This window comes from Arachis ipaensis, chromosome B6, assembly GCF_059453495.1.
Source record: "Arachis ipaensis isolate K30076 ecotype BB chromosome B6, ASM5945349v1, whole genome shotgun sequence".
In the NCBI taxonomy this organism is placed as follows: domain Eukaryota; kingdom Viridiplantae; phylum Streptophyta; class Magnoliopsida; order Fabales; family Fabaceae; genus Arachis; species Arachis ipaensis.
This window is the reverse complement of record NC_142441.1, coordinates 65,889,493-65,911,500: the sequence shown is the minus strand read 5'-3', so window position 1 is coordinate 65,911,500 and position 22,008 is coordinate 65,889,493. Positions and strand designations below refer to the sequence as shown.

Sequence of the window (22,008 nt, the reverse complement as noted above, 5' to 3'; positions counted from 1 at the left end):
GACGTAGGGTAAGTCGAGCTGCGAATCCCTGCGGGGCCCGTGCGAACTTGCCTAAAATGAGGTCATTGAGACTCGCTTTAGCTAAACTATTCAAGATAGCGCCGTTTAAAGAACGAGGGTAAGAACGACGTAAAAAAAAAAAAAAAATGTGTAACACGAGGACTTCCCAGGAGGTCACCCATCCTAGTACTACTCTCGCCCAAGCACGCTTAACTGCGGAGTTCTGATGGGATCCGATGAATTAGTGCTGGTATGATCGCACCTGTTAAAATATGCGCACATAATTATCATATGCATGTCTCGCGACGTAGGGTAAGTCGAGTTGCAAATCCCTGCGGGGCCCGTGGGAGCTTGCCTAAAATCAGGTCATTGAGACTCGCTTTAACTAAACTGTGCAAGATAGCGCCGTTTAAAGAACGAGGGTAAGCACGACGTAAAAAAAAAAAAAAAAAAAGAGGTGCAACACAAGGACTTCCCAGGAGGTCACCCATCCTAGTACTACTCTCGCCCAAGCACGCTTAACTGCGGAGTTCTGATGGGATCCGGTGCATTAGTGCTGGTATGATCGCACCTATTATAATATGCGCACATAATTATCATATGCATGTCTTGCGACGTAGGGTAAGTCGAGCTGCGAATCCCTGCGGGGCCCGTGCGAGCTTGCCTAAAATGAGGTCATTGAGACTCGCTTTAGCTAAACTATTCAAGATAGCGCCGTTTAAAGAACGAGGGTAAGCACGACGTAAAAAAAAAAAAAAAAAAAAAAAAAAGAGGTGCAACACGAGGACTTCCCAGGAGGTCACCCATCCTAGTACTACTCTCGCCCAAGCACGCTTAACTACGGAGTTCTGATGGGATCCGGTGCATTAGTGCTGTTATGATCGCACCTATTAAAATATGCGCACATAATTATCATATGCATGTCTTGCGACGTAGGGTAAGTCGAGCCGCGAATCCCTGCGGGGCCCGTGCGAGCTTGCCTAAAATGAGGTCATTGAGACTCGCTTTAGCTAAACTATTCAAGATAGCGCCGTTTAAAGAACGAGGGTAAGCACGACGTAAAAAAAAAAAAAAAAAAAAAAAAAAAAAAAAAAAAAAAAAAAAAAAAAAAAAAGAGGTGCAACACGAGGACTTCCCAGGAGGTCACCCATCCTAGTACTACTCTCGCCCAAGCACGCTTAACTACGGAGTTCTGATGGGATCCGGTGCATTAGTGCTGGTATGATCGCACCTATTAAAATATGCGCACATAATTATCATATGCATGTCTTGCGACGTAGGGTAAGTCGAGCTGCGAATCCCTGCGGGCCCGTGCGAGCTTGCCTAAAATAAGGTGATTGAGACTCGCTTTAGCTAAACTATTCAAGATAGCGCCGTTTAAAGAACGAGGGCAAGCACGACGTAAAAAAAAAAAAAAAAAAAAAAGAGGTGCAACACGAGGACTTCCCAGGAGGTCACCCATCCTAGTACTACTCTCGCCCAAGCACGCTTAACTGCGGAGTTCTGATGGGATCCGGTGAATTAGTGCTGGTATGATCGCAACTATTAAAATATGAGCACATAATTATCATATGCATGTCTCGCGACGTAGGGTAAGTCGAGTTGCAAATCCCTGCGGGGCCCGTGGGAGCTTGCCTAAAATCAGGTCATTGAGACTCGCTTTAACAAAACTGTGCAAGATAGCGCCGTTTAAAGAACGAGGGTAAGCACGACGTAAAAAAAAAAAAAAAAAAAAAAAAAAAAAAAAAAAAAAAAAAAAAAAAAAAAGGTGCAACACGAGGACTTCCCAGGAGGTCACCCATCCTAGTACTACTCTCGCCCAAGCACGCTTAACTACGGAGTTCTGATGGGATCCGGTGCATTAGTGCTGGTATGATCGCACCTATTATAATATGCGCACATAATTATCATATGCATGTCTTGCGACGTAGGGTAAGTCGAGCTGCGAATCCCTGCGGGGCCCGTGCGAGCTTGCCTAAAATGAGGTCATTGAGACTCGCTTTAGCTAAACTATTCAAGATAGCGCCGTTTAAAGAACGAGGGTAAGCACGACGTAAAAAAAAAAAAAAAAAAAAAAAAAAAAAAAAAAAAAAGAGGTGCAACACGAGGACTTCCCAGGTGGTCACCCATCCTAGTACTACTCTCGCCCAAGCACGCTTAACTGCGGAGTTCTGATGGGATCCGGTGCATTAGTGCTGGTATGATCGCACCTATTAAAATATGCGCACATAATTATCATATGCATGTCTTGCGACGTAGGGTAAGTCGAGCTGCGAATCCCTGCGGGGCCCGTGCGAGCTTGCCTAAAATGAGGTCATTGAGACTCGCTTTAGCTAAACTATTCAAGATAGCGCCGTTTAAAGAACGAGGGTAAGCACGACGTAAAAAAAAAAAAAAAAGAGGTGCAACACGAGGACTTCCCAGGAGGTCACCCATCCTAGTACTACTCTCGCCCAAGCACGCTTAACTACGGAGTTCTGATGGGATCCGGTGCATTAGTGCTGGTATGATCGCACCTATTAAAATATGCGCACATAATTATCATATGCATGTCTTGCGACGTAGGGTAAGTCGAGCTGCGAATCCCTGCGGGGCCCGTGCGAGCTTGCCTAAAATGAGGTCATTGAGACTCGCTTTAGCTAAACTATTCAAGATAGCGCCGTTTAAAGAACGAGGGCAAGCACGACGTAAAAAAAAAAAAAAAAAAAAAAAAAAAAAAAAAAAAAAAAGGTGCAACACGAGGACTTCCCAGGAGGTCACCCATCCTAGTACTACTCTCGCCCAAGCACGCTTAACTACGGAGTTCTGATGGGATCCGGTGAATTAGTGCTGGTATGATCGCACCTATTAAAATATGAGCACATAATTATCATATGCATGTCTTGCGACGTAGGGTAAGTCGAGCTGCGAATCCCTGCGGGCCCGTGCGAGCTTGCCTAAAATAAGGTCATTGAGACTCGCTTTAGCTAAACTATTCAAGATAGCGCCGTTTAAAGAACGAGGGCAAGCACGACGTAAAAAAAAAAAAAAAAAAAAAAAGAGGTGCAACACGAGGACTTCCCAGGAGGTCACCCATCCTAGTACTACTCTCGCCCAAGCACGCTTAACTGCGGAGTTCTGATGGGATCCGGTGAATTAGTGCTGGTATGATCGCACCTATTAAAATATGAGCACATAATTATCATATGCATGTCTCGCGACGTAGGGTAAGTCGAGTTGCAAATCCCTGCGGGGCCCGTGGGAGCTTGCCTAAAATCAGGTCATTGAGACTCGCTTTAACTAAACTGTGCAAGATAGCGCCGTTTAAAGAACGAGGGTAAGCACGACGTAAAAAAAAAAAAAAAAAAGAGGTGCAACACGAGGACTTCCCAGGAGGTCACCCATCCTAGTACTACTCTCGCCCAAACACGCTTAACTGCGGAGTTCTGATGGGATCCGGTGCATTAGTGCTGGTATGATCGCACCTATTATAATATGCGCACATAATTATCATATGCATGTCTTGCGACGTAGGGTAAGTCGAGCTGCGAATCCCTGCGAGGCCCGTGCGAGCTTGCCTAAAATGAGGTCATTGAGACTCGCTTTAGCTAAACTATTCAAGATAGCGCCGTTTAAAGAACGAGGGTAAGCACGACGTAAAAAAAAAAAAAAAAAAAAAAAGAGGTGCAACACGAGGACTTCCCAGGAGGTCACCCATCCTAGTACTACTCTCGCCCAAGCACGCTTAACTACGGAGTTCTGATGGGATCCGGTGCATTAGTGCTGGTATGATCGCACCTATTAAAATATGCGCACATAATTATCATATGCATGTCTTGCGACGTAGGGTAAGTCGAGCTGCGAATCCCTGCGGGCCCGTGCGAGCTTGCCTAAAATAAGGACATTGAGACTCGCTTTAGCTAAACTATTCAAGATAGCGCCGTTTAAAGAACGAGGGCAAGCACGACGTAAAAAAAAAAAAAAAAAAAAAAGAGGTGCAACACGAGGACTTCCCAGGAGGTCACCCATCCTAGTACTACTCTCGCCCAAGCACGCTTAACTGCGGAGTTCTGATGGGATCCGGTGAATTAGTGCTGGTATGATCGCACCTATTAAAATATGAGCACATAATTATCATATGCATGTCTCGCGACGTAGGGTAAGTCGAGTTGCAAATCCCCGCGGGGCCCGTGGGAGCTTGCCTAAAATCAGGTCATTGAGACTCGCTTTAACAAAACTGTGCAAGATAGCGCCGTTTAAAGAACGAGGGTAAGCACGACGTAAAAAAAAAAAAAAAAAAAAAAAAAAAAAAAAAAAAAAAAAAAAAAAAAAAAGAGGTGCAACACGAGGACTTCCCAGGAGGTCAACCATCCTAGTACTAATCTCGCCCAAGCACGCTTAACTGCGGAGTTCTGATGGGATCCGGTGCATTAGTGCTGGTATGATCGCACCTATTAAAATATGCGCACATAATTATCATATGCATGTCTCGCGACGTAGGGTAAGTCGAGCTGCGAATCCCTGCGGGGCCCGTGCGAACTTGCCTAAAATGAGGTCATTGAGACTCGCTTTAGCTAAACTATTCAAGATAGCGCCGTTTAAAGAACGAGGGTAAGAACGACGTAAAAAAAAAAAAAAAAAAATGTGTAACACGAGGACTTCCCAGGAGGTCACCCATCCTAGTACTACTCTCGCCCAAGCACGCTTAACTGCGGAGTTCTGATGGGATCCGATGAATTAGTGCTGGTATGATCGCACCTGTTAAAATATGCGCACATAATTATCATATGCATGTCTCGCGACGTAGGGTAAGTCGAGTTGCAAATCCCTGCGGGGCCCGTGGGAGCTTGCCTAAAATCAGGTCATTGAGACTCGCTTTAACTAAACTGTGCAAGATAGCGCCGTTTAAAGAACGAGGGTAAGCACGACGTAAAAAAAAAAAAAAAAAAAAGAGGTGCAACACGAGGACTTCCCAGGAGGTCAACCATCCTAGTACTAATCTCGCCCAAGCACGCTTAACTGCGGAGTTCTGATGGGATCCGGTGCATTAGTGCTGGTATGATCGCACCTATTAAAATATGCGCACATAATTATCATATGCATGTCTCGCGACGTAGGGTAAGTCGAGCTGCGAATCCCTGCGGGGCCCGTGCGAACTTGCCTAAAATGAGGTCATTGAGACTCGCTTTAGATAAACTATTCAAGATAGCGCCGTTTAAAGAACGAGGGTAAGCACGACGTAAAAAAAAAAAAAAAAAAAAAAAAAAAAAAAAAAAAAAAAAAAAAAAAAAAAAGGTGCAACACGAGGACTTCCTAGGAGGTCACCCATCCTAGTACTACTCTCGCCAAAGCACGCTTAACTGCGGAGTTCTGATGGGATCCGGTGAATTAGTGCTGGTATGATCGCACCTATTAAAATATGAGCACATAATTATCATATGCATGTCTTGCGACGTAAGGTAAGTCGAGCTGCGAATCCCTGCGGGCCCGTGCGAGCTTGCCTAAAATAAGGTCATTGAGACTCGCTTTAGCTAAACTATTCAAGATAGCGCCGTTTAAAGAACGAGGGCAAGCACGACGTAAAAAAAAAAAAAAAAAAAAAAAAAAAAGAGGTGCAACACGAGGACTTCGCAGGAGGTCACCCATCCTAGTACTACTCTCGCCCAAGCACGCTTAACTGCGGAGTTCTGATGGGATCCGGTGCATTAGTGCTGGTATGAACGCACCTATTATAATATGCGCACATAATTATCATATGCATGTCTTGCGACGTAGGGTAAGTCGAGCTGCGAATCCCTGCGGGGCCCGTGCGAGCTTGCCTAAAATGAGGTCATTGAGACTCGCTTTAGCTAAACTATTCAAGATAGTGCCGTTTAAAGAACGAGGGTAGGCACGACGTAAAAAAAAAAAAAAAAAAAAAAAAAAAAAAAAAAAAAAGAGGTGCAACACGAGGACTTCCCAGGAGGTCACCCATCCTAGTACTACTCTCGCCCAAGCACGCTTAACTGCGGAGTTCTGATGGGATCCGGTGCATTAGTGCTGGTATGATCGCACCTATTATAATATGCGCACATAATTATCATATGCATGTCTTGCGACGTAGGGTAAGTCGAGCTGCGAATCCCTGCGGGGCCCGTGCGAGCTTGCCTAAAATGAGGTCATTGAGACTCGCTTTAGCTAAACTATTCAAGATAGTGCCGTTTAAAGAACGAGGGTAGGCACGACATAAAAAAAAAAAAAAAAAAAAAAAAAAAAAAAAAAAAAGAGGTGCAACACGAGGACTTCCCAGGAGGTCACCCATCCTAGTACTACTCTCGCCCAAGCACGCTTAACTGCGGAGTTCTGATTGGATCCGGTGCATTAGTGCTGGTATGATCGCACCTATTAAAATATGCGCACATAATTATCATATGCATGTCTCGCGACGTAGGGTAATTCGAGTTGCGAAACCCTGCGGGCCCGTGCGAGCTTGCCTAAAATGAGGTCATTGAGACTCGCTTTAGCTAAACTATTCAAGATAGCGCCGTTTAAAGAACGAGGGTAAGCACGACGTAAAAAAAAAAAAAAAAAAAAAAAAAAAAAAAAAAAAAAAAAAAAAAAAAAAGAGGTGCAACACGAGGACTTCCCAGGAGGTCACCCATCCTAGTACTACTCTCGCCCAAGCACGCTTAACTGCGGAGTTCTGATGGGATCCGGTGAATTAGTGCTGGTATGATCGCACCTATTAAAATATGAGCACATAATTATCATATGCATGTCTTGCGACGTAGGGTAAGTCGAGCTGCGAATCCCTGCGGGCCCGTGCGAGCTTGCCTAAAATAAGGTCATTGAGACTCGCTTTAGCTAAACTATTCAAGATAGCGCCGTTTAAAGAACGAGGGCAAGCACGACGTAAAAAAAAAAAAAAAAAAAAAAAAAGAGGTGCAACACAAGGACTTCCCAGGAGGTCACCCATCCTAGTACTACTCTCGCCCAAGCACGCTTAACTACGGAGTTCTGATGGGATCCGGTGCATTAGTGCTGGTATGATCGCACCTATTAAAATATGCGCACATAATTATCATATGCATGTCTTGCGACGTAGGGTAAGTCGAGCTGCGAATCCCTGCGGGCCCGTGCGAGCTTGCCTAAAATAAGGTCATTGAGACTCGCTTTAGCTAAACTATTCAAGATAGCGCCGTTTAAAGAACGAGGGCAAGCACGACGTAAAAAAAAAAAAAAAAAAAAAAAAAAAAAAAAAAAAAAAGGTGCAACACGAGGACTTCCCAGGAGGTCACCCATCCTAGTACTACTCTCGCCCAAGCACGCTTAACTACGGAGTTCTGATGGGATCCGGTGCATTAGTGCTGGTATGATCGCACCTATTAAAATATGCGCACATAATTATCATATGCATGTCTTGCGACGTAGGGTAAGTCGAGCTGCGAATCCCTGCGGGCCCGTGCGAGCTTGCCTAAAATAAGGTCATTGAGACTCGCTTTAGCTAAACTATTCAAGATAGCGCCGTTTAAAGAACGAGGGCAAGCACGACGTAAAAAAAAAAAAAAAAAAAAAAAAAGAGGTGCAACACGAGGACTTCCCAGGAGGTCACCCATCCTAGTACTACTCTCGCCCAAGCACGCTTAACTGCGGAGTTCTGATGGGATCCGGTGAATTAGTGCTGGTATGATCGCACCTATTAAAATATGAGCACATAATTATCATATGCATGTCTCGCGACGTAGGGTAAGTCGAGTTGCAAATCCCCGCGGGGCCCGTGGGAGCTTGCCTAAAATCAGGTCATTGAGACTCGCTTTAACAAAACTTTGCAAGATAGCGCCGTTTAAAGAACGAGGGTAAGCACGACGTAAAAAAAAAAAAAAAAAAAAAAAAAAAAAAAAAAAAAAAAAAAAAGAGGTGCAACACGAGGACTTCCCAGGAGGTCACCCATCCTAGTACTACTCTCGCCCAAGCACGCTTAACTACGGAGTTCTGATGGGATAAGGTGCATTAGTGCTGGTATGATCGCACCTATTAAAATATGCGCACATAATTATCATATGCATGTCTTGCGACGTAGGGTAAGTCGAGCTGCGAATCCCTGCGGGCCCGTGCGAGCTTGCCTAAAATAAGGTCATTGAGACTCGCTTTAGCTAAACTATTCAAGATAGCGCCGTTTAAAGAACGAGGGCAAGCACGACGTAAAAAAAAAAAAAAAAAAAAAAAAAAAAAAAAAGAGGTGCAACACGAGGACTTCCCAGGAGGTCACCCATCCTAGTACTACTCTCGCCCAAGCACGCTTAACTGCGGAGTTCTGATGGGATCCGGTGAATTAGTGCTGGTATGATCGCACCTATTAAAATATGAGCACATAATTATCATATGCATGTCTTGCGACGTAGGGTAAGTCGAGCTGCGAATCCCTGCGGGCCCGTGCGAGCTTGCCTAAAATAAGGTCATTGAGACTCGCTTTAGCTAAACTATTCAAGATAGCGCCGTTTAAAGAACGAGGGCAAGCACGACGTAAAAAAAAAAAAAAAAGAGGTGCAACACGAGGACTTCCCAGGAGGTCACCCATCCTAGTACTACTCTCGCCCAAGCACGCTTAACTGCGGAGTTCTGATGGGATCCGGTGCATTAGTGCTGGTATGAACGCACCTATTATAATATGCGCACATAATTATCATATGCATGACTTGCGACGTAGGGTAAGTCGAGCTGCGAATCCCTGCGGGGCCCGTGCGAGCTTGCCTAAAATGAGGTCATTGAGACTCGCTTTAGCTAAACTATTCAAGATAGTGCCGTTTAAAGAACGAGGGTAGGCACGACATAAAAAAAAAAAAAAAAAAAAAAGAGGTGCAACACGAGGACTTCCCAGGAGGTCACCCATCCTAGTACTACTCTCGCCCAAGCACGCTTAACTGCGGAGTTCTGATGGGATCCGGTGAATTAGTGCTGGTATGATCGCACCTATTAAAATATGAGCACATAATTATCATATGCATGTCTTGCGACGTAGGGTAAGTCGAGCTGCGAATCCCTGCGGGCCCGTGCGAGCTTGCCTAAAATAAGGTCATTGAGACTCGCTTTAGCTAAACTATTCAAGATAGCGCCGTTTAAAGAACGAGGGCAAGCACGACGTAAAAAAAAAAAAAAAAAAAAGAGGTGCAACACGAGGACTTCCCAGGAGGTCACCCATCCTAGTACTACTCTCGCCCAAGCACGCTTAACTGCGGAGTTCTGATGGGATCCGGTGAATTAGTGCTGGTATGATCGCACCTATTAAAATATGAGCACATAATTATCATATGCATGTCTTGCGACGTAGGGTAAGTCGAGCTGCGAATCCCTGCGGGCCCGTGCGAGCTTGCCTAAAATAAGGTCATTGAGACTCGCTTTAGCTAAACTATTCAAGATAGCGCCGTTTAAAGAACGAGGGCAAGCACGACGTAAAAAAAAAAAAAAAAAAAAAAAAGAGGTGCAACACGAGGACTTCCCAGGAGGTCACCCATCCTAGTACTACTCTCGCCCAAGCACGCTTAACTGCGGAGTTCTGATGGGATCCGGTGCATTAGTGCTGGTATGAACGCACCTATTATAATATGCGCACATAATTATCATATGCATGACTTGCGACGTAGGGTAAGTCGAGCTGCGAATCCCTGCGGGGCCCGTGCGAGCTTGCCTAAAATGAGGTCATTGAGACTCGCTTTAGCTAAACTATTCAAGATAGTGCCGTTTAAAGAACGAGGGTAGGCACGACATAAAAAAAAAAAAAAAAAAGAGGTGCAACACGAGGACTTCCCAGGAGGTCACCCATCCTAGTACTACTCTCGCCCAAGCACGCTTAACTGCGGAGTTCTGATGGGATCCGGTGAATTAGTGCTGGTATGATCGCACCTATTAAAATATGAGCACATAATTATCATATGCATGTCTTGCGACGTAGGGTAAGTCGAGCTGCGAATCCCTGCGGGCCCGTGCGAGCTTGCCTAAAATAAGGTCATTGAGACTCGCTTTAGCTAAACTATTCAAGATAGCGCCGTTTAAAGAACGAGGGCAAGCACGACGTAAAAAAAAAAAAAAAAAAAAAAAGAGGTGCAACACGAGGACTTCCCAGGAGGTCACCCATCCTAGTACTACTCTCGCCCAAGCACGCTTAACTGCGGAGTTCTGATGGGATCCGGTGCATTAGTGCTGGTATGATCGCACCTATTAAAATATGCGCACATAATTATCATATGCATGTCTCGCGACGTAGGGTAATTCGAGTTGCGAAACCCTGCGGGGCCCGTGCGAACTTGCCTAAAATGAGGTCATTGAGACTCGCTTTAGCTAAACTATTCAAGATAGCGCCGTTTAAAGAACGAGGGTAAGCACGACGTAAAAAAAAAAAAAAAAAAAAAAAAAAAAAAAAAAAAAAAAAAAAAAAAAAAAAAAAAAGAGGTGCAACACGAGTACTTCCCAGGAGGTCACCCATCCTAGTACTACTCTCGCCCAAGCACGCTTAACTACGGAGTTCTGATGGGATCCGGTGCATTAGTGCTGGTATGATCGCACCTATTAAAATATGCGCACATAATTATCATATGCATGTCTTGCGACGTAGGGTAAGTCGAGCTGCGAATCCCTGCGGGCCCGTGCGAGCTTGCCTAAAATAAGGTCATTGAGACTCGCTTTAGCTAAACTATTCAAGATAGCGCCGTTTAAAGAACGAGGGCAAGCACGACGTAAAAAAAAAAAAAAAAAAAAAAAAAGAGGTGCAACACGAGGACTTCCCAGGAGGTCACCCATCCTAGTACTACTCTCGCCCAAGCACGCTTAACTGCGGAGTTCTGATGGGATCCGGTGAATTAGTGCTGGTATGATCGCACCTATTAAAATATGAGCACATAATTATCATATGCATGTCTCGCGACGTAGGGTAAGTCGAGTTGCAAATCCCCGCGGGGCCCGTGGGAGCTTGCCTAAAATCAGGTCATTGAGACTCGCTTTAACAAAACTGTGCAAGATAACGCCGTTTAAAGAACGAGGGTAAGCACGACGTAAAAAAAAAAAAAAAAAAAAAAAAAAAAAAAAAAGAAGAGGTGCAACACGAGGACTTCCCTGGAGGTCACCCATCCTAGTATTACTCTCGCCCAAGCACGCTTAACTACGGAGTTCTGATGGGATCCGGTGCATTAGTGCTGGTATGATCGCACCTATTAAAATATGCGCACATAATTATCATATGCATGTCTTGCGACGTAGGGTAAGTCGAGCTGCGAATCCCTGCGGGCCCGTGCGAGCTTGCCTAAAATAAGGTCATTGAGACTCGCTTTAGCTAAACTATTCAAGATAGCGCCGTTTAAAGAACGAGGGCAAGCACGACGTAAAAAAAAAAAAAAAAAAAAAAAGAGGTGCAACACGAGGACTTCCCAGGAGGTCACCCATCCTAGTACTACTCTCGCCCAAGCACGCTTAACTGCGGAGTTCTGATGGGATCCGGTGAATTAGTGCTGGTATGATCGCACCTATTAAAATATGAGCACATAATTATCATATGCATGTCTCGCGACGTAGGGTAAGTCGAGTTGCAAATCCCCGCGGGGCCCGTGGGAGCTTGCCTAAAATCAGGTCATTGAGACTCGCTTTAACAAAACTTTGCAAGATAGCGCCGTTTAAAGAACGAGGGTAAGCACGACGTAAAAAAAAAAAAAAAAAAAAAAAAAAAAAAAAAAAAGAGGTGCAACACGAGGACTTCCCAGGAGGTCACCCATCCTAGTACTACTCTCGCCCAAGCACGCTTAACTACGGAGTTCTGATGGGATCCGGTGCATTAGTGCTGGTATGATCGCACCTATTAAAATATGCGCACATAATTATCATATGCATGTCTTGCGACGTAGGGTAAGTCGAGCTGCGAATCCCTGCGGGCCCGTGCGAGCTTGCCTAAAATAAGGTCATTGAGACTCGCTTTAGCTAAACTATTCAAGATAGCGCCGTTTAAAGAACGAGGGCAAGCACGACGTAAAAAAAAAAAAAAAAAAAAAAAAAAAAAAAAAAAAAAGAGGTGCAACACGAGGACTTCCCAGGAGGTCACCCATCCTAGTACTACTCTCGCCCAAGCACGCTTAACTGCGGAGTTCTGATGGGATCCGGTGAATTAGTGCTGGTATGATCGCACCTATTAAAATATGAGCACATAATTATCATATGCATGTCTTGCGACGTAGGGTAAGTCGAGCTGCGAATCCCTGCGGGCCCGTGCGAGCTTGCCTAAAATAAGGTCATTGAGACTCGCTTTAGCTAAACTATTCAAGATAGCGCCGTTTAAAGAACGAGGGCAAGCACGACGTAAAAAAAAAAAAAAAGAGGTGCAACACGAGGACTTCCCAGGAGGTCACCCATCCTAGTACTACTCTCGCCCAAGCACGCTTAACTGCGGAGTTCTGATGGGATCCGGTGCATTAGTGCTGGTATGAACGCACCTATTATAATATGCGCACATAATTATCATATGCATGACTTGCGACGTAGGGTAAGTCGAGCTGCGAATCCCTGCGGGGCCCGTGCGAGCTTGCCTAAAATGAGGTCATTGAGACTCGCTTTAGCTAAACTATTCAAGATAGTGCCGTTTAAAGAACGAGGGTAGGCACGACATAAAAAAAAAAAAAAAAAAAAGAGGTGCAACACGAGGACTTCCCAGGAGGTCACCCATCCTAGTACTACTCTCGCCCAAGCACGCTTAACTGCGGAGTTCTGATGGGATCCGGTGAATTAGTGCTGGTATGATCGCACCTATTAAAATATGAGCACATAATTATCATATGCATGTCTTGCGACGTAGGGTAAGTCGAGCTGCGAATCCCTGCGGGCCCGTGCGAGCTTGCCTAAAATAAGGTCATTGAGACTCGCTTTAGCTAAACTATTCAAGATAGCGCCGTTTAAAGAACGAGGGCAAGCACGACGTAAAAAAAAAAAAAAAAAAAAAAAGAGGTGCAACACGAGGACTTCCCAGGAGGTCACCCATCCTAGTACTACTCTCGCCCAAGCACGCTTAACTGCGGAGTTCTGATGGGATCCGGTGAATTAGTGCTGGTATGATCGCACCTATTAAAATATGAGCACATAATTATCATATGCATGTCTTGCGACGTTGGGTAAGTCGAGCTGCGAATCCCTGCGGGCCCGTGCGAGCTTGCCTAAAATAAGGTCATTGAGACTCGCTTTAGCTAAACTATTCAAGATAGCGCCGTTTAAAGAACGAGGGCAAGCACGACGTAAAAAAAAAAAAAAAAAAAAAAAAGAGGTGCAACACGAGGACTTCCCAGGAGGTCACCCATCCTAGTACTACTCTCGCCCAAGCACGCTTAACTGCGGAGTTCTGATGGGATCCGGTGCATTAGTGCTGGTATGAACGCACCTATTATAATATGCGCACATAATTATCATATGCATGACTTGCGACGTAGGGTAAGTCGAGCTGCGAATCCCTGCGGGGCCCGTGCGAGCTTGCCTAAAATGAGGTCATTGAGACTCGCTTTAGCTAAACTATTCAAGATAGTGCCGTTTAAAGAACGAGGGTAGGCACGACATAAAAAAAAAAAAAAAAAAAGAGGTGCAACACGAGGACTTCCCAGGAGGTCACCCATCCTAGTACTACTCTCGCCCAAGCACGCTTAACTGCGGAGTTCTGATGGGATCCGGTGAATTAGTGCTGGTATGATCGCACCTATTAAAATATGAGCACATAATTATCATATGCATGTCTTGCGACGTAGGGTAAGTCGAGCTGCGAATCCCTGCGGGCCCGTGCGAGCTTGCCTAAAATAAGGTCATTGAGACTCGCTTTAGCTAAACTATTCAAGATAGCGCCGTTTAAAGAACGAGGGCAAGCACGACGTAAAAAAAAAAAAAAAAAAAAAAAAGAGGTGCAACACGAGGACTTCCCAGGAGGTCACCCATCCTAGTACTACTCTCGCCCAAGCACGCTTAACTGCGGAGTTCTGATGGGATCCGGTGCATTAGTGCTGGTATGAACGCACCTATTATAATATGCGCACATAATTATCATATGCATGACTTGCGACGTAGGGTAAGTCGAGCTGCGAATCCCTGCGGGGCCCGTGCGAGCTTGCCTAAAATGAGGTCATTGAGACTCGCTTTAGCTAAACTATTCAAGATAGTGCCGTTTAAAGAACGAGGGTAGGCACGACATAAAAAAAAAAAAAAAAAAGAGGTGCAACACGAGGACTTCCCAGGAGGTCACCCATCCTAGTACTACTCTCGCCCAAGCACGCTTAACTGCGGAGTTCTGATGGGATCCGGTGCATTAGTGCTGGTATGATCGCACCTATTAAAATATGCGCACATAATTATCATATGCATGTCTCGCGACGTAGGGTAATTCGAGTTGCGAAACCCTGCGGGGCCCGTGCGAACTTGCCTAAAATGAGGTCATTGAGACTCGCTTTAGCTAAACTATTCAAGATAGCGCCGTTTAAAGAACGAGGGTAAGCACGACGTAAAAAAAAAAAAAAAAAAAAAAAAAAAAAAAAAAAAAAAAAAAAAAAAAAAAAAAAAAAAAAAGAGGTGCAACACGAGGACTTCACAGGAGGTCACCCATCCTAGTACTACTCTCGCCCAAGCACGCTTAACTACGGAGTTCTGATGGGATCCGGTGCATTAGTGCTGGTATGATCGCACCTATTAAAATATGCGCACATAATTATCATATGCATGTCTTGCGACGTAGGGTAAGTCGAGCTGCGAATCCCTGCGGGCCCGTGCGAGCTTGCCTAAAATAAGGTCATTGAGACTCGCTTTAGCTAAACTATTCAAGATAGCGCCGTTTAAAGAACGAGGGCAAGCACGACGTAAAAAAAAAAAAAAAAAAAAAAAGAGGTGCAACACGAGGACTTCCCAGGAGGTCACCCATCCTAGTACTACTCTCGCCCAAGCACGCTTAACTGCGGAGTTCTGATGGGATCCGGTGAATTAGTGCTGGTATGATCGCACCTATTAAAATATGAGCACATAATTATCATATGCATGTCTCGCGACGTAGGGTAAGTCGAGTTGCAAATCCCCGCGGGGCCCGTGGGAGCTTGCCTAAAATCAGGTCATTGAGACTCGCTTTAACAAAACTGTGCAAGATAACGCCGTTTAAAGAACGAGGGTAAGCACGACGTAAAAAAAAAAAAAAAAAAAAAAAAAAAAAAAAAAAAAAAAAAAAAAAAAGAAGAGGTGCAACACGAGGACTTCCCTGGAGGTCACCCATCCTAGTATTACTCTCGCCCAAGCACGCTTAACTACGGAGTTCTGATGGGATCCGGTGCATTAGTGCTGGTATGATCGCACCTATTAAAATATGCGCACATAATTATCATATGCATGTCTCGCGACGTAGGGTAAGTCGAGTTGCAAATCCCTGCGGGGCCCGTGGGAGCTTGCCTAAAATAAGGTCATTGAGACTCGCTTTAGCTAAACTATTCAAGATAGCGCCGTTTAAAGAACGAGGGCAAGCACGACGTAAAAAAAAAAAAAAAAAAAAAAAAAAAAAAAAAAAAAAAAGAGGTGCAACACGAGGACTTCCCAGGAGGTCACCCATCCTAGTACTACTCTCGCCCAAGCACGCTTAACTGCGGAGTTCTGATGGGATCCGGTGAATTAGTGCTGGTATGATCGCACCTATTAAAATATGAGCACATAATTATCATATGCATGTCTCGCGACGTAGGGTAAGTCGAGTTGCAAATCCCCGCGGGGCCCGTGGGAGCTTGCCTAAAATCAGGTCATTGAGACTCGCTTTAACAAAACTGTGCAAGATAGCGCCGTTTAAAGAACGAAGGTAAGCACGACGTAAAAAAAAAAAAAAAAAAAAAAAAAAAAAAAAAAAGAGGTGCAACACGAGGACTTCCCAGGAGGTCACCCATCCTAGTACTACTCTCGCCCAAGCACGCTTAACTGCGGAGTTCTGATGGGATCCGGTGCATTAGTGCTGGTATGATCGCACCTATTATAATATGCGCACATAATTATCATATGCATGTCTTGCGACGTAGGGTAAGTCGAGCTGCGAATCCCTGCGGGGCCCGTGCGAGCTTGCCTAAAATGAGGTCATTGAGTCTCGCTTTAGCTAAACTATTCAAGATAGTGCCGTTTAAAGAACGAGGGTAGGCACGACGTAAAAAAAAAAAAAAAAAAAAAAGAGATGCAACACGAGGACTTCCCAAGAGGTCACCCATCCTAGTACTACTCTCGCCCAAGCACGCTTAACTGCGGAGTTCTGATGGGATCCGGTGCATTAGTGCTGGTATGATCGCACCTATTATAATATGCGCACATAATTATCATATGCATGTCTTGCGACGTAGGGTAAGTCGAGCTGCGAATCCCTGCGGGGCCCGTGCGAGCTTGCCTAAAATGAGGTCATTGAGACTCACTTTAGCTAAACTATTCAAGATAGTGCCGTTTAAAGAACGAGGGTAGGCACGACATAAAAAAAAAAAAAAAAGAGGTGCAACACGAGGACTTCCCAGGAGGTCACCCATCCTAGTACTACTCTCGCCCAAGCACGCTTAACTGCGGAGTTCTGATGGGATCCGGTGCATTAGTGCTGGTATGAACGCACCTATTATAATATGCGCACATAATTATCATATGCATGACTTGCGACGTAGGGTAAGTCGAGCTGCGAATACCTGCGGGGCCCGTGCGAGCTTGCCTAAAATGAGGTCATTGAGACTCGCTTTAGCTAAACTATTCAAGATAGTGCCGTTTAAAGAACGAGGGTAGGCACGACATAAAAAAAAAAAAAAAAAAAGAGGTGCAACACGAGGACTTCCCAGGAGGTCACCCATCCTAGTACTACTCTCGCCCAAGCACGCTTAACTGCGGAGTTCTGATGGGATCCGGTGAATTAGTGCTGGTATGATCGCACCTATTAAAATATGAGCACATAATTATCATATGCATGTCTTGCGACGTAGGGTAAGTCGAGCTGCGAATCCCTACGGGCCCGTGCGAGCTTGCCTAAAATAAGGTCATTGAGACTCGCTTTAGCTAAACTATTCAAGATAGCGCCGTTTAAAGAACGAGGGCAAGCACGACGTAAAAAAAAAAAAAAAAAAAAAAAGAGGTGCAACACGAGGACTTCCCAGGAGGTCACCCATCCTAGTACTACTCTCGCCCAAGCACGCTTAACTGCGGAGTTCTGATGGGATCCGGCGCATTAGTGCTGGTATGATCGCACCTTTTATAATATGCGCACATAATTATCATATGCATGTCTTGCGACGTAGGGTAAGTCGAGCTGCGAGTCCCTGCGGGGACCGTGCGAGCTTGCCTAAAATCATGTAATTGAGACTCGCTTTAGCTAAACTATTCAAGATAGCGCCGTTTAAAGAACGAGGGCAAGCACGACGTAAAAAAAAAAAAAAAAAAAAAAAAGAGGTGCAACACGAGGACTTCCCAGGAGGTCACCCATCCTAGTACTACTCTCGCCCAAGCACGCTTAACTGCGGAGTTCTGATGGGATCCGGTGAATTAGTGCTGGTATGATCGCACCTATTAAAATATGAGCACATAATTATCATATGCATGTCTCGCGACGTAGGGTAAGTCGAGTTGCAAATCCCCGCGGGGCCCGTGGGAGCTTGCCTAAAATCAGGTCATTGAGACTCGCTTTAACAAAACTGTGCAAGATAACGCCGTTTAAAGAACGAGGGTAAGCACGACGTAAAAAAAAAAATAAAAAAAAAAAAAAAAAAAAAAGAAGAGGTGCAACACGAGGACTTCCCTGGAGGTCACCCATCCTAGTATTACTCTCGCCCAAGCACGCTTAACTACGGAGTTCTGATGGGATCCGGTGCATTAGTGCTGGTATGATCGCACCTATTATAATATGCGCACATAATTATCATATGCATGTCTTGCGACGTAGGGTAAGTCGAGCTGCGAATCCCTGCGGGGCCCGTGCGAGCTTGCCTAAAATGAGGTCATTGAGTCTCGCTTTAGCTAAACTATTCAAGATAGTGCCGTTTAAAGAACGAGGGTAGGCACGACGTAAAAAAAAAAAAAAAAAAAAAAGAGATGCAACACGAGGACTTCCCAAGAGGTCACCCATCCTAGTACTACTCTCGCCCAAGCACGCTTAACTGCGGAGTTCTGATGGGATCCGGTGCATTAGTGCTGGTATGATCGCACCTATTATAATATGCGCACATAATTATCATATGCATGTCTTGCGACGTAGGGTAAGTCGAGCTGCGAATCCCTGCGGGGCCCGTGCGAGCTTGCCTAAAATGAGGTCATTGAGACTCACTTTAGCTAAACTATTCAAGATAGTGCCGTTTAAAGAACGAGGGTAGGCACGACATAAAAAAAAAAAAAAAAGAGGTGCAACACGAGGACTTCCCAGGAGGTCACCCATCCTAGTACTACTCTCGCCCAAGCACGCTTAACTGCGGAGTTCTGATGGGATCCGGTGCATTAGTGCTGGTATGAACGCACCTATTATAATATGCGCACATAATTATCATATGCATGACTTGCGACGTAGGGTAAGTCGAGCTGCGAATACCTGCGGGGCCCGTGCGAGCTTGCCTAAAATGAGGTCATTGAGACTCGCTTTAGCTAAACTATTCAAGATAGTGCCGTTTAAAGAACGAGGGTAGGCACGACATAAAAAAAAAAAAAAAAAAAAGAGGTGCAACACGAGGACTTCCCAGGAGGTCACCCATCCTAGTACTACTCTCGCCCAAGCACGCTTAACTGCGGAGTTCTGATGGGATCCGGTGAATTAGTGCTGGTATGATCGCACCTATTAAAATATGAGCACATAATTATCATATGCATGTCTTGCGACGTAGGGTAAGTCGAGCTGCGAATCCCTACGGGCCCGTGCGAGCTTGCCTAAAATAAGGTCATTGAGACTCGCTTTAGCTAAACTATTCAAGATAGCGCCGTTTAAAGAACGAGGGCAAGCACGACGTAAAAAAAAAAAAAAAAAAAAAAGAGGTGCAACACGAGGACTTCCCAGGAGGTCACCCATCCTAGTACTACTCTCGCCCAAGCACGCTTAACTGCGGAGTTCTGATGGGATCCGGCGCATTAGTGCTGGTATGATCGCACCTTTTATAATATGCGCACATAATTATCATATGCATGTCTTGCGACGTAGGGTAAGTCGAGCTGCGAGTCCCTGCGGGGACCGTGCGAGCTTGCCTAAAATCATGTAATTGAGACTCGCTTTAGCTAAACTATTCAAGATAGCGCCGTTTAAAGAACGAGGGCAAGCACGACGTAAAAAAAAAAAAAAAAAAAAAAAGAGGTGCAACACGAGGACTTCCCAGGAGGTCACCCATCCTAGTACTACTCTCGCCCAAGCACGCTTAACTGCGGAGTTCTGATGGGATCCGGTGAATTAGTGCTGGTATGATCGCACCTATTAAAATATGAGCACATAATTATCATATGCATGTCTCGCGACGTAGGGTAAGTCGAGTTGCAAATCCCCGCGGGGCCCGTGGGAGCTTGCCTAAAATCAGGTCATTGAGACTCGCTTTAACAAAACTGTGCAAGATAACGCCGTTTAAAGAACGAGGGTAAGCACGACGTAAAAAAAAAAAAAAAAAAAAAAAAAAAAAGAAGAGGTGCAACACGAGGACTTCCCTGGAGGTCACCCATCCTAGTATTACTCTCGCCCAAGCACGCTTAACTACGGAGTTCTGATGGGATCCGGTGCATTAGTGCTGGTATGATCGCACCTATTAAAATATGCGCACATAATTATCATATGCATGTCTCGCGACGTAGGGTAAGTCGAGTTGCAAATCCCTGCGGGGCCCGTGGGAGCTTGCCTAAAATAAGGTCATTGAGACTCGCTTTAGCTAAACTATTCAAGATAGCGCCGTTTAAAGAACGAGGGCAAGCACGACGTAAAAAAAAAAAAAAAAAAAAAAAAAAAAAAAAAAAAAAAAAGAGGTGCAACACGAGGACTTCCCAGGAGGTCACCCATCCTAGTACTACTCTCGCCCAAGCACGCTTAACTGCGGAGTTCTGATGGGATCCGGTGAATTAGTGCTGGTATGATCGCACCTATTAAAATATGAGCACATAATTATCATATGCATGTCTCGCGACGTAGGGTAAGTCGAGTTGCAAATCCCCGCGGGGCCCGTGGGAGCTTGCCTAAAATCAGGTCATTGAGACTCGCTTTAACAAAACTGTGCAAGATAGCGCCGTTTAAAGAACGAGGGTAAGCACGACGTAAAAAAAAAAAAAAAAAAAAAAAAAAAAAAAAAAAAAAAAAAAAAAAAAAAAAAAAAAAAAAAAAAAAAGAGGTGCAACACGAGGACTTCCCAGGAGGTCACCCATCCTAGTACTACTCTCGCCCAAGCACGCTTAACTGCGGAGTTCTGATGGGATCCGGTGCATTAGTGCTGGTATGATCGCACCTATTATAATATGCGCACATAATTATCATATGCATGTCTTGCGACGTAGGGTAAGTCGAGCTGCGAATCCCTGCGGGGCCCGTGCGAGCTTGCCTAAAATGAGGTCATTGAGTCTCGCTTTAGCTAAACTATTCAAGATAGTGCCGTTTAAAGAACGAGGGTAGGCACGACGTAAAAAAAAAAAAAAAAAAAAAAAAAAAAAAAAAAAAAAAGGAATGCAACACGAGGACTTCCCAAGAGGTAACCCATTCTAGTACTACTCTCGCCCAAGCACGCTTAACTGCGGAGTTCTGATGGGATCCGGTGCATTAGTGCTGGTATGATCGCACCTATTATAATATGCGCACATAATTATCATATGCATGTCTTGCGACGTAGGGTAAGTCGAGCTGCGAATCCCTGCGGGGCCCGTGCGAGCTTGCCTAAAATGAGGTCATTGAGACTCACTTTAGCTAAACTATTCAAGATAGTGCCGTTTAAAGAACGAGGGTAGGCACGACATAAAAAAAAAAAAAAAGAGGTGCAACACGAGGACTTCCCAGGAGGTCACCCATCCTAGTACTACTCTCGCCCAAGCACGCTTAACTGCGGAGTTCTGATGGGATCCGGTGCATTAGTGCTGGTATGAACGCACCTATTATAATATGCGCACATAATTATCATATGCATGACTTGCGACGTAGGGTAAGTCGAGCTGCGAATCCCTGCGGGGCCCGTGCGAGCTTGCCTAAAATGAGGTCATTGAGACTCGCTTTAGCTAAACTATTCAAGATAGTGCCGTTTAAAGAACGAGGGTAGGCACGACATAAAAAAAAAAAAAAAAAAAAAAGAGGTGCAACACGAGGACTTCCCAGGAGGTCACCCATCCTAGTACTACTCTCGCCCAAGCACGCTTAACTGCGGAGTTCTGATGGGATCCGGTGCATTAGTGCTGGTATGATCGCACCTATTAAAATATGCGCACATAATTATCATATGCATGTCTCGCGACGTAGGGTAATTCGAGTTGCGAAACCCTGCGGGGCCCGTGCGAACTTGCCTAAAATGAGGTCATTGAGACTCGCTTTAGCTAAACTATTCAAGATAGCGCCGTTTAAAGAACGAGGGTAAGCACGACGTAAAAAAAAAAAAAAAAAAAAAAAAAAAAAAAAAAAAAAAAAAAAAGAGGTGCAACACGAGGACTTCCCAGGAGGTCACCCATCCTAGTACTACTCTCGCCCAAGCACGCTTAACTACGGAGTTCTGATGGGATCCGGTGCATTAGTGCTGGTATGATCGCACCTATTAAAATATGCGCACATAATTATCATATGCATGTCTTGCGACGTAGGGTAAGTCGAGCTGCGAATCCCTGCGGGCCCGTGCGAGCTTGCCTAAAATAAGGTCATTGAGACTCGCTTTAGCTAAACTATTCAAGATAGCGCCGTTTAAAGAACGAGGGCAAGCACGACGTAAAAAAAAAAAAAAAAAAAAAAAAAAGAGGTGCAACACGAGGACTTCCCAGGAGGTCACCCATCCTAGTACTACTCTCGCCCAAGCACGCTTAACTGCGGAGTTCTGATGGGATCCGGTGCATTAGTGCTGGTATGATCGCACCTATTATAATATG

The 22,008-nt window shown here is 45.0% G+C and overlaps 69 non-coding genes across 69 annotated transcripts; all 69 read right to left on the bottom strand.

The window, feature by feature from the left end:
* Positions 1 to 145: 145 nt before the first annotated feature.
* On the bottom strand, positions 146 to 264 carry LOC148557731 (5S ribosomal RNA). The gene has a single exon (XR_015891799.1). It is a non-coding gene; the product is annotated as a 5S ribosomal RNA (ribosomal RNA).
* A 190-nt stretch (positions 265 to 454) lies between these two features.
* LOC148557730 (5S ribosomal RNA) lies at positions 455 to 573 on the bottom strand. The gene has a single exon (XR_015888892.1). It is a non-coding gene; the product is annotated as a 5S ribosomal RNA (ribosomal RNA).
* Positions 574 to 770: 197 nt separating this feature from the next.
* Positions 771 to 889, bottom strand: LOC148557729 (5S ribosomal RNA). The gene has a single exon (XR_015890316.1). It is a non-coding gene; the product is annotated as a 5S ribosomal RNA (ribosomal RNA).
* A 225-nt stretch (positions 890 to 1,114) lies between these two features.
* Positions 1,115 to 1,233, bottom strand: LOC148557728 (5S ribosomal RNA). Its single transcript, XR_015888605.1, has one exon. It is a non-coding gene; the product is annotated as a 5S ribosomal RNA (ribosomal RNA).
* Positions 1,234 to 1,425: 192 nt separating this feature from the next.
* LOC148557727 (5S ribosomal RNA) lies at positions 1,426 to 1,544 on the bottom strand. Its single transcript, XR_015890252.1, has one exon. It is a non-coding gene; the product is annotated as a 5S ribosomal RNA (ribosomal RNA).
* Positions 1,545 to 1,765: 221 nt separating this feature from the next.
* On the bottom strand, positions 1,766 to 1,884 carry LOC148557726 (5S ribosomal RNA). Its single transcript, XR_015888670.1, has one exon. It is a non-coding gene; the product is annotated as a 5S ribosomal RNA (ribosomal RNA).
* A 209-nt stretch (positions 1,885 to 2,093) lies between these two features.
* LOC148557725 (5S ribosomal RNA) lies at positions 2,094 to 2,212 on the bottom strand. The gene has a single exon (XR_015889607.1). It is a non-coding gene; the product is annotated as a 5S ribosomal RNA (ribosomal RNA).
* A 187-nt stretch (positions 2,213 to 2,399) lies between these two features.
* On the bottom strand, positions 2,400 to 2,518 carry LOC148557724 (5S ribosomal RNA). The gene has a single exon (XR_015888604.1). It is a non-coding gene; the product is annotated as a 5S ribosomal RNA (ribosomal RNA).
* A 209-nt stretch (positions 2,519 to 2,727) lies between these two features.
* LOC148557723 (5S ribosomal RNA) lies at positions 2,728 to 2,846 on the bottom strand. Its single transcript, XR_015889257.1, has one exon. It is a non-coding gene; the product is annotated as a 5S ribosomal RNA (ribosomal RNA).
* A 193-nt stretch (positions 2,847 to 3,039) lies between these two features.
* Positions 3,040 to 3,158, bottom strand: LOC148557722 (5S ribosomal RNA). Its single transcript, XR_015889014.1, has one exon. It is a non-coding gene; the product is annotated as a 5S ribosomal RNA (ribosomal RNA).
* Positions 3,159 to 3,347: 189 nt separating this feature from the next.
* LOC148557721 (5S ribosomal RNA) lies at positions 3,348 to 3,466 on the bottom strand. Its single transcript, XR_015889243.1, has one exon. It is a non-coding gene; the product is annotated as a 5S ribosomal RNA (ribosomal RNA).
* A 194-nt stretch (positions 3,467 to 3,660) lies between these two features.
* LOC148557720 (5S ribosomal RNA) lies at positions 3,661 to 3,779 on the bottom strand. Its single transcript, XR_015888603.1, has one exon. It is a non-coding gene; the product is annotated as a 5S ribosomal RNA (ribosomal RNA).
* A 192-nt stretch (positions 3,780 to 3,971) lies between these two features.
* LOC148557719 (5S ribosomal RNA) lies at positions 3,972 to 4,090 on the bottom strand. The gene has a single exon (XR_015889013.1). It is a non-coding gene; the product is annotated as a 5S ribosomal RNA (ribosomal RNA).
* A 223-nt stretch (positions 4,091 to 4,313) lies between these two features.
* On the bottom strand, positions 4,314 to 4,432 carry LOC148557718 (5S ribosomal RNA). The gene has a single exon (XR_015889699.1). It is a non-coding gene; the product is annotated as a 5S ribosomal RNA (ribosomal RNA).
* A 188-nt stretch (positions 4,433 to 4,620) lies between these two features.
* On the bottom strand, positions 4,621 to 4,739 carry LOC148557717 (5S ribosomal RNA). Its single transcript, XR_015891798.1, has one exon. It is a non-coding gene; the product is annotated as a 5S ribosomal RNA (ribosomal RNA).
* A 191-nt stretch (positions 4,740 to 4,930) lies between these two features.
* On the bottom strand, positions 4,931 to 5,049 carry LOC148557716 (5S ribosomal RNA). The gene has a single exon (XR_015889698.1). It is a non-coding gene; the product is annotated as a 5S ribosomal RNA (ribosomal RNA).
* A 222-nt stretch (positions 5,050 to 5,271) lies between these two features.
* On the bottom strand, positions 5,272 to 5,390 carry LOC148557715 (5S ribosomal RNA). Its single transcript, XR_015891523.1, has one exon. It is a non-coding gene; the product is annotated as a 5S ribosomal RNA (ribosomal RNA).
* A 198-nt stretch (positions 5,391 to 5,588) lies between these two features.
* Positions 5,589 to 5,707, bottom strand: LOC148557714 (5S ribosomal RNA). The gene has a single exon (XR_015890459.1). It is a non-coding gene; the product is annotated as a 5S ribosomal RNA (ribosomal RNA).
* A 209-nt stretch (positions 5,708 to 5,916) lies between these two features.
* On the bottom strand, positions 5,917 to 6,035 carry LOC148557713 (5S ribosomal RNA). The gene has a single exon (XR_015890674.1). It is a non-coding gene; the product is annotated as a 5S ribosomal RNA (ribosomal RNA).
* A 208-nt stretch (positions 6,036 to 6,243) lies between these two features.
* LOC148557712 (5S ribosomal RNA) lies at positions 6,244 to 6,362 on the bottom strand. Its single transcript, XR_015890176.1, has one exon. It is a non-coding gene; the product is annotated as a 5S ribosomal RNA (ribosomal RNA).
* A 221-nt stretch (positions 6,363 to 6,583) lies between these two features.
* On the bottom strand, positions 6,584 to 6,702 carry LOC148557711 (5S ribosomal RNA). Its single transcript, XR_015889012.1, has one exon. It is a non-coding gene; the product is annotated as a 5S ribosomal RNA (ribosomal RNA).
* A 195-nt stretch (positions 6,703 to 6,897) lies between these two features.
* Positions 6,898 to 7,016, bottom strand: LOC148557710 (5S ribosomal RNA). Its single transcript, XR_015889147.1, has one exon. It is a non-coding gene; the product is annotated as a 5S ribosomal RNA (ribosomal RNA).
* Positions 7,017 to 7,223: 207 nt separating this feature from the next.
* Positions 7,224 to 7,342, bottom strand: LOC148557709 (5S ribosomal RNA). The gene has a single exon (XR_015888669.1). It is a non-coding gene; the product is annotated as a 5S ribosomal RNA (ribosomal RNA).
* Positions 7,343 to 7,537: 195 nt separating this feature from the next.
* On the bottom strand, positions 7,538 to 7,656 carry LOC148557708 (5S ribosomal RNA). The gene has a single exon (XR_015889011.1). It is a non-coding gene; the product is annotated as a 5S ribosomal RNA (ribosomal RNA).
* A 216-nt stretch (positions 7,657 to 7,872) lies between these two features.
* LOC148557707 (5S ribosomal RNA) lies at positions 7,873 to 7,991 on the bottom strand. Its single transcript, XR_015891565.1, has one exon. It is a non-coding gene; the product is annotated as a 5S ribosomal RNA (ribosomal RNA).
* Positions 7,992 to 8,194: 203 nt separating this feature from the next.
* LOC148557706 (5S ribosomal RNA) lies at positions 8,195 to 8,313 on the bottom strand. Its single transcript, XR_015889010.1, has one exon. It is a non-coding gene; the product is annotated as a 5S ribosomal RNA (ribosomal RNA).
* Positions 8,314 to 8,499: 186 nt separating this feature from the next.
* On the bottom strand, positions 8,500 to 8,618 carry LOC148557705 (5S ribosomal RNA). The gene has a single exon (XR_015889794.1). It is a non-coding gene; the product is annotated as a 5S ribosomal RNA (ribosomal RNA).
* A 193-nt stretch (positions 8,619 to 8,811) lies between these two features.
* Positions 8,812 to 8,930, bottom strand: LOC148557704 (5S ribosomal RNA). The gene has a single exon (XR_015889009.1). It is a non-coding gene; the product is annotated as a 5S ribosomal RNA (ribosomal RNA).
* A 190-nt stretch (positions 8,931 to 9,120) lies between these two features.
* On the bottom strand, positions 9,121 to 9,239 carry LOC148557703 (5S ribosomal RNA). The gene has a single exon (XR_015889008.1). It is a non-coding gene; the product is annotated as a 5S ribosomal RNA (ribosomal RNA).
* A 194-nt stretch (positions 9,240 to 9,433) lies between these two features.
* On the bottom strand, positions 9,434 to 9,552 carry LOC148557702 (5S ribosomal RNA). The gene has a single exon (XR_015889793.1). It is a non-coding gene; the product is annotated as a 5S ribosomal RNA (ribosomal RNA).
* A 189-nt stretch (positions 9,553 to 9,741) lies between these two features.
* On the bottom strand, positions 9,742 to 9,860 carry LOC148557701 (5S ribosomal RNA). Its single transcript, XR_015889006.1, has one exon. It is a non-coding gene; the product is annotated as a 5S ribosomal RNA (ribosomal RNA).
* A 193-nt stretch (positions 9,861 to 10,053) lies between these two features.
* LOC148557700 (5S ribosomal RNA) lies at positions 10,054 to 10,172 on the bottom strand. The gene has a single exon (XR_015890662.1). It is a non-coding gene; the product is annotated as a 5S ribosomal RNA (ribosomal RNA).
* Positions 10,173 to 10,401: 229 nt separating this feature from the next.
* LOC148557699 (5S ribosomal RNA) lies at positions 10,402 to 10,520 on the bottom strand. Its single transcript, XR_015888778.1, has one exon. It is a non-coding gene; the product is annotated as a 5S ribosomal RNA (ribosomal RNA).
* A 195-nt stretch (positions 10,521 to 10,715) lies between these two features.
* On the bottom strand, positions 10,716 to 10,834 carry LOC148557698 (5S ribosomal RNA). The gene has a single exon (XR_015889005.1). It is a non-coding gene; the product is annotated as a 5S ribosomal RNA (ribosomal RNA).
* Positions 10,835 to 11,042: 208 nt separating this feature from the next.
* On the bottom strand, positions 11,043 to 11,161 carry LOC148557697 (5S ribosomal RNA). Its single transcript, XR_015890664.1, has one exon. It is a non-coding gene; the product is annotated as a 5S ribosomal RNA (ribosomal RNA).
* A 193-nt stretch (positions 11,162 to 11,354) lies between these two features.
* On the bottom strand, positions 11,355 to 11,473 carry LOC148557696 (5S ribosomal RNA). The gene has a single exon (XR_015889004.1). It is a non-coding gene; the product is annotated as a 5S ribosomal RNA (ribosomal RNA).
* A 207-nt stretch (positions 11,474 to 11,680) lies between these two features.
* LOC148557695 (5S ribosomal RNA) lies at positions 11,681 to 11,799 on the bottom strand. Its single transcript, XR_015888602.1, has one exon. It is a non-coding gene; the product is annotated as a 5S ribosomal RNA (ribosomal RNA).
* A 208-nt stretch (positions 11,800 to 12,007) lies between these two features.
* Positions 12,008 to 12,126, bottom strand: LOC148557694 (5S ribosomal RNA). The gene has a single exon (XR_015889003.1). It is a non-coding gene; the product is annotated as a 5S ribosomal RNA (ribosomal RNA).
* Positions 12,127 to 12,311: 185 nt separating this feature from the next.
* LOC148557693 (5S ribosomal RNA) lies at positions 12,312 to 12,430 on the bottom strand. Its single transcript, XR_015889792.1, has one exon. It is a non-coding gene; the product is annotated as a 5S ribosomal RNA (ribosomal RNA).
* Positions 12,431 to 12,621: 191 nt separating this feature from the next.
* Positions 12,622 to 12,740, bottom strand: LOC148557692 (5S ribosomal RNA). Its single transcript, XR_015889002.1, has one exon. It is a non-coding gene; the product is annotated as a 5S ribosomal RNA (ribosomal RNA).
* A 193-nt stretch (positions 12,741 to 12,933) lies between these two features.
* On the bottom strand, positions 12,934 to 13,052 carry LOC148557691 (5S ribosomal RNA). Its single transcript, XR_015889000.1, has one exon. It is a non-coding gene; the product is annotated as a 5S ribosomal RNA (ribosomal RNA).
* A 194-nt stretch (positions 13,053 to 13,246) lies between these two features.
* On the bottom strand, positions 13,247 to 13,365 carry LOC148557690 (5S ribosomal RNA). Its single transcript, XR_015889791.1, has one exon. It is a non-coding gene; the product is annotated as a 5S ribosomal RNA (ribosomal RNA).
* A 190-nt stretch (positions 13,366 to 13,555) lies between these two features.
* LOC148557689 (5S ribosomal RNA) lies at positions 13,556 to 13,674 on the bottom strand. The gene has a single exon (XR_015888999.1). It is a non-coding gene; the product is annotated as a 5S ribosomal RNA (ribosomal RNA).
* A 194-nt stretch (positions 13,675 to 13,868) lies between these two features.
* Positions 13,869 to 13,987, bottom strand: LOC148557688 (5S ribosomal RNA). The gene has a single exon (XR_015889790.1). It is a non-coding gene; the product is annotated as a 5S ribosomal RNA (ribosomal RNA).
* A 189-nt stretch (positions 13,988 to 14,176) lies between these two features.
* LOC148557687 (5S ribosomal RNA) lies at positions 14,177 to 14,295 on the bottom strand. Its single transcript, XR_015890651.1, has one exon. It is a non-coding gene; the product is annotated as a 5S ribosomal RNA (ribosomal RNA).
* Positions 14,296 to 14,529: 234 nt separating this feature from the next.
* LOC148557686 (5S ribosomal RNA) lies at positions 14,530 to 14,648 on the bottom strand. The gene has a single exon (XR_015889234.1). It is a non-coding gene; the product is annotated as a 5S ribosomal RNA (ribosomal RNA).
* A 193-nt stretch (positions 14,649 to 14,841) lies between these two features.
* LOC148557685 (5S ribosomal RNA) lies at positions 14,842 to 14,960 on the bottom strand. Its single transcript, XR_015888998.1, has one exon. It is a non-coding gene; the product is annotated as a 5S ribosomal RNA (ribosomal RNA).
* A 223-nt stretch (positions 14,961 to 15,183) lies between these two features.
* LOC148557684 (5S ribosomal RNA) lies at positions 15,184 to 15,302 on the bottom strand. Its single transcript, XR_015890663.1, has one exon. It is a non-coding gene; the product is annotated as a 5S ribosomal RNA (ribosomal RNA).
* A 211-nt stretch (positions 15,303 to 15,513) lies between these two features.
* Positions 15,514 to 15,632, bottom strand: LOC148557683 (5S ribosomal RNA). The gene has a single exon (XR_015888997.1). It is a non-coding gene; the product is annotated as a 5S ribosomal RNA (ribosomal RNA).
* A 206-nt stretch (positions 15,633 to 15,838) lies between these two features.
* Positions 15,839 to 15,957, bottom strand: LOC148557682 (5S ribosomal RNA). Its single transcript, XR_015890640.1, has one exon. It is a non-coding gene; the product is annotated as a 5S ribosomal RNA (ribosomal RNA).
* A 193-nt stretch (positions 15,958 to 16,150) lies between these two features.
* On the bottom strand, positions 16,151 to 16,269 carry LOC148557681 (5S ribosomal RNA). Its single transcript, XR_015889167.1, has one exon. It is a non-coding gene; the product is annotated as a 5S ribosomal RNA (ribosomal RNA).
* A 187-nt stretch (positions 16,270 to 16,456) lies between these two features.
* LOC148557680 (5S ribosomal RNA) lies at positions 16,457 to 16,575 on the bottom strand. Its single transcript, XR_015889789.1, has one exon. It is a non-coding gene; the product is annotated as a 5S ribosomal RNA (ribosomal RNA).
* A 190-nt stretch (positions 16,576 to 16,765) lies between these two features.
* Positions 16,766 to 16,884, bottom strand: LOC148557679 (5S ribosomal RNA). The gene has a single exon (XR_015888996.1). It is a non-coding gene; the product is annotated as a 5S ribosomal RNA (ribosomal RNA).
* A 193-nt stretch (positions 16,885 to 17,077) lies between these two features.
* LOC148557678 (5S ribosomal RNA) lies at positions 17,078 to 17,196 on the bottom strand. Its single transcript, XR_015889164.1, has one exon. It is a non-coding gene; the product is annotated as a 5S ribosomal RNA (ribosomal RNA).
* A 195-nt stretch (positions 17,197 to 17,391) lies between these two features.
* LOC148557677 (5S ribosomal RNA) lies at positions 17,392 to 17,510 on the bottom strand. The gene has a single exon (XR_015888994.1). It is a non-coding gene; the product is annotated as a 5S ribosomal RNA (ribosomal RNA).
* A 208-nt stretch (positions 17,511 to 17,718) lies between these two features.
* On the bottom strand, positions 17,719 to 17,837 carry LOC148557676 (5S ribosomal RNA). Its single transcript, XR_015890661.1, has one exon. It is a non-coding gene; the product is annotated as a 5S ribosomal RNA (ribosomal RNA).
* Positions 17,838 to 18,030: 193 nt separating this feature from the next.
* On the bottom strand, positions 18,031 to 18,149 carry LOC148557675 (5S ribosomal RNA). Its single transcript, XR_015889166.1, has one exon. It is a non-coding gene; the product is annotated as a 5S ribosomal RNA (ribosomal RNA).
* A 187-nt stretch (positions 18,150 to 18,336) lies between these two features.
* On the bottom strand, positions 18,337 to 18,455 carry LOC148557674 (5S ribosomal RNA). The gene has a single exon (XR_015889788.1). It is a non-coding gene; the product is annotated as a 5S ribosomal RNA (ribosomal RNA).
* A 191-nt stretch (positions 18,456 to 18,646) lies between these two features.
* On the bottom strand, positions 18,647 to 18,765 carry LOC148557673 (5S ribosomal RNA). The gene has a single exon (XR_015888993.1). It is a non-coding gene; the product is annotated as a 5S ribosomal RNA (ribosomal RNA).
* A 192-nt stretch (positions 18,766 to 18,957) lies between these two features.
* Positions 18,958 to 19,076, bottom strand: LOC148557672 (5S ribosomal RNA). Its single transcript, XR_015889163.1, has one exon. It is a non-coding gene; the product is annotated as a 5S ribosomal RNA (ribosomal RNA).
* Positions 19,077 to 19,270: 194 nt separating this feature from the next.
* LOC148557671 (5S ribosomal RNA) lies at positions 19,271 to 19,389 on the bottom strand. The gene has a single exon (XR_015888992.1). It is a non-coding gene; the product is annotated as a 5S ribosomal RNA (ribosomal RNA).
* Positions 19,390 to 19,592: 203 nt separating this feature from the next.
* LOC148557670 (5S ribosomal RNA) lies at positions 19,593 to 19,711 on the bottom strand. Its single transcript, XR_015890660.1, has one exon. It is a non-coding gene; the product is annotated as a 5S ribosomal RNA (ribosomal RNA).
* A 212-nt stretch (positions 19,712 to 19,923) lies between these two features.
* LOC148557669 (5S ribosomal RNA) lies at positions 19,924 to 20,042 on the bottom strand. Its single transcript, XR_015888991.1, has one exon. It is a non-coding gene; the product is annotated as a 5S ribosomal RNA (ribosomal RNA).
* Positions 20,043 to 20,282: 240 nt separating this feature from the next.
* LOC148557668 (5S ribosomal RNA) lies at positions 20,283 to 20,401 on the bottom strand. Its single transcript, XR_015890629.1, has one exon. It is a non-coding gene; the product is annotated as a 5S ribosomal RNA (ribosomal RNA).
* A 210-nt stretch (positions 20,402 to 20,611) lies between these two features.
* Positions 20,612 to 20,730, bottom strand: LOC148557667 (5S ribosomal RNA). Its single transcript, XR_015891104.1, has one exon. It is a non-coding gene; the product is annotated as a 5S ribosomal RNA (ribosomal RNA).
* Positions 20,731 to 20,916: 186 nt separating this feature from the next.
* Positions 20,917 to 21,035, bottom strand: LOC148557666 (5S ribosomal RNA). Its single transcript, XR_015889787.1, has one exon. It is a non-coding gene; the product is annotated as a 5S ribosomal RNA (ribosomal RNA).
* A 193-nt stretch (positions 21,036 to 21,228) lies between these two features.
* On the bottom strand, positions 21,229 to 21,347 carry LOC148557665 (5S ribosomal RNA). Its single transcript, XR_015890618.1, has one exon. It is a non-coding gene; the product is annotated as a 5S ribosomal RNA (ribosomal RNA).
* A 216-nt stretch (positions 21,348 to 21,563) lies between these two features.
* LOC148557664 (5S ribosomal RNA) lies at positions 21,564 to 21,682 on the bottom strand. Its single transcript, XR_015888601.1, has one exon. It is a non-coding gene; the product is annotated as a 5S ribosomal RNA (ribosomal RNA).
* A 196-nt stretch (positions 21,683 to 21,878) lies between these two features.
* Positions 21,879 to 21,997, bottom strand: LOC148557663 (5S ribosomal RNA). The gene has a single exon (XR_015890607.1). It is a non-coding gene; the product is annotated as a 5S ribosomal RNA (ribosomal RNA).
* Positions 21,998 to 22,008: the final 11 nt, after the last annotated feature.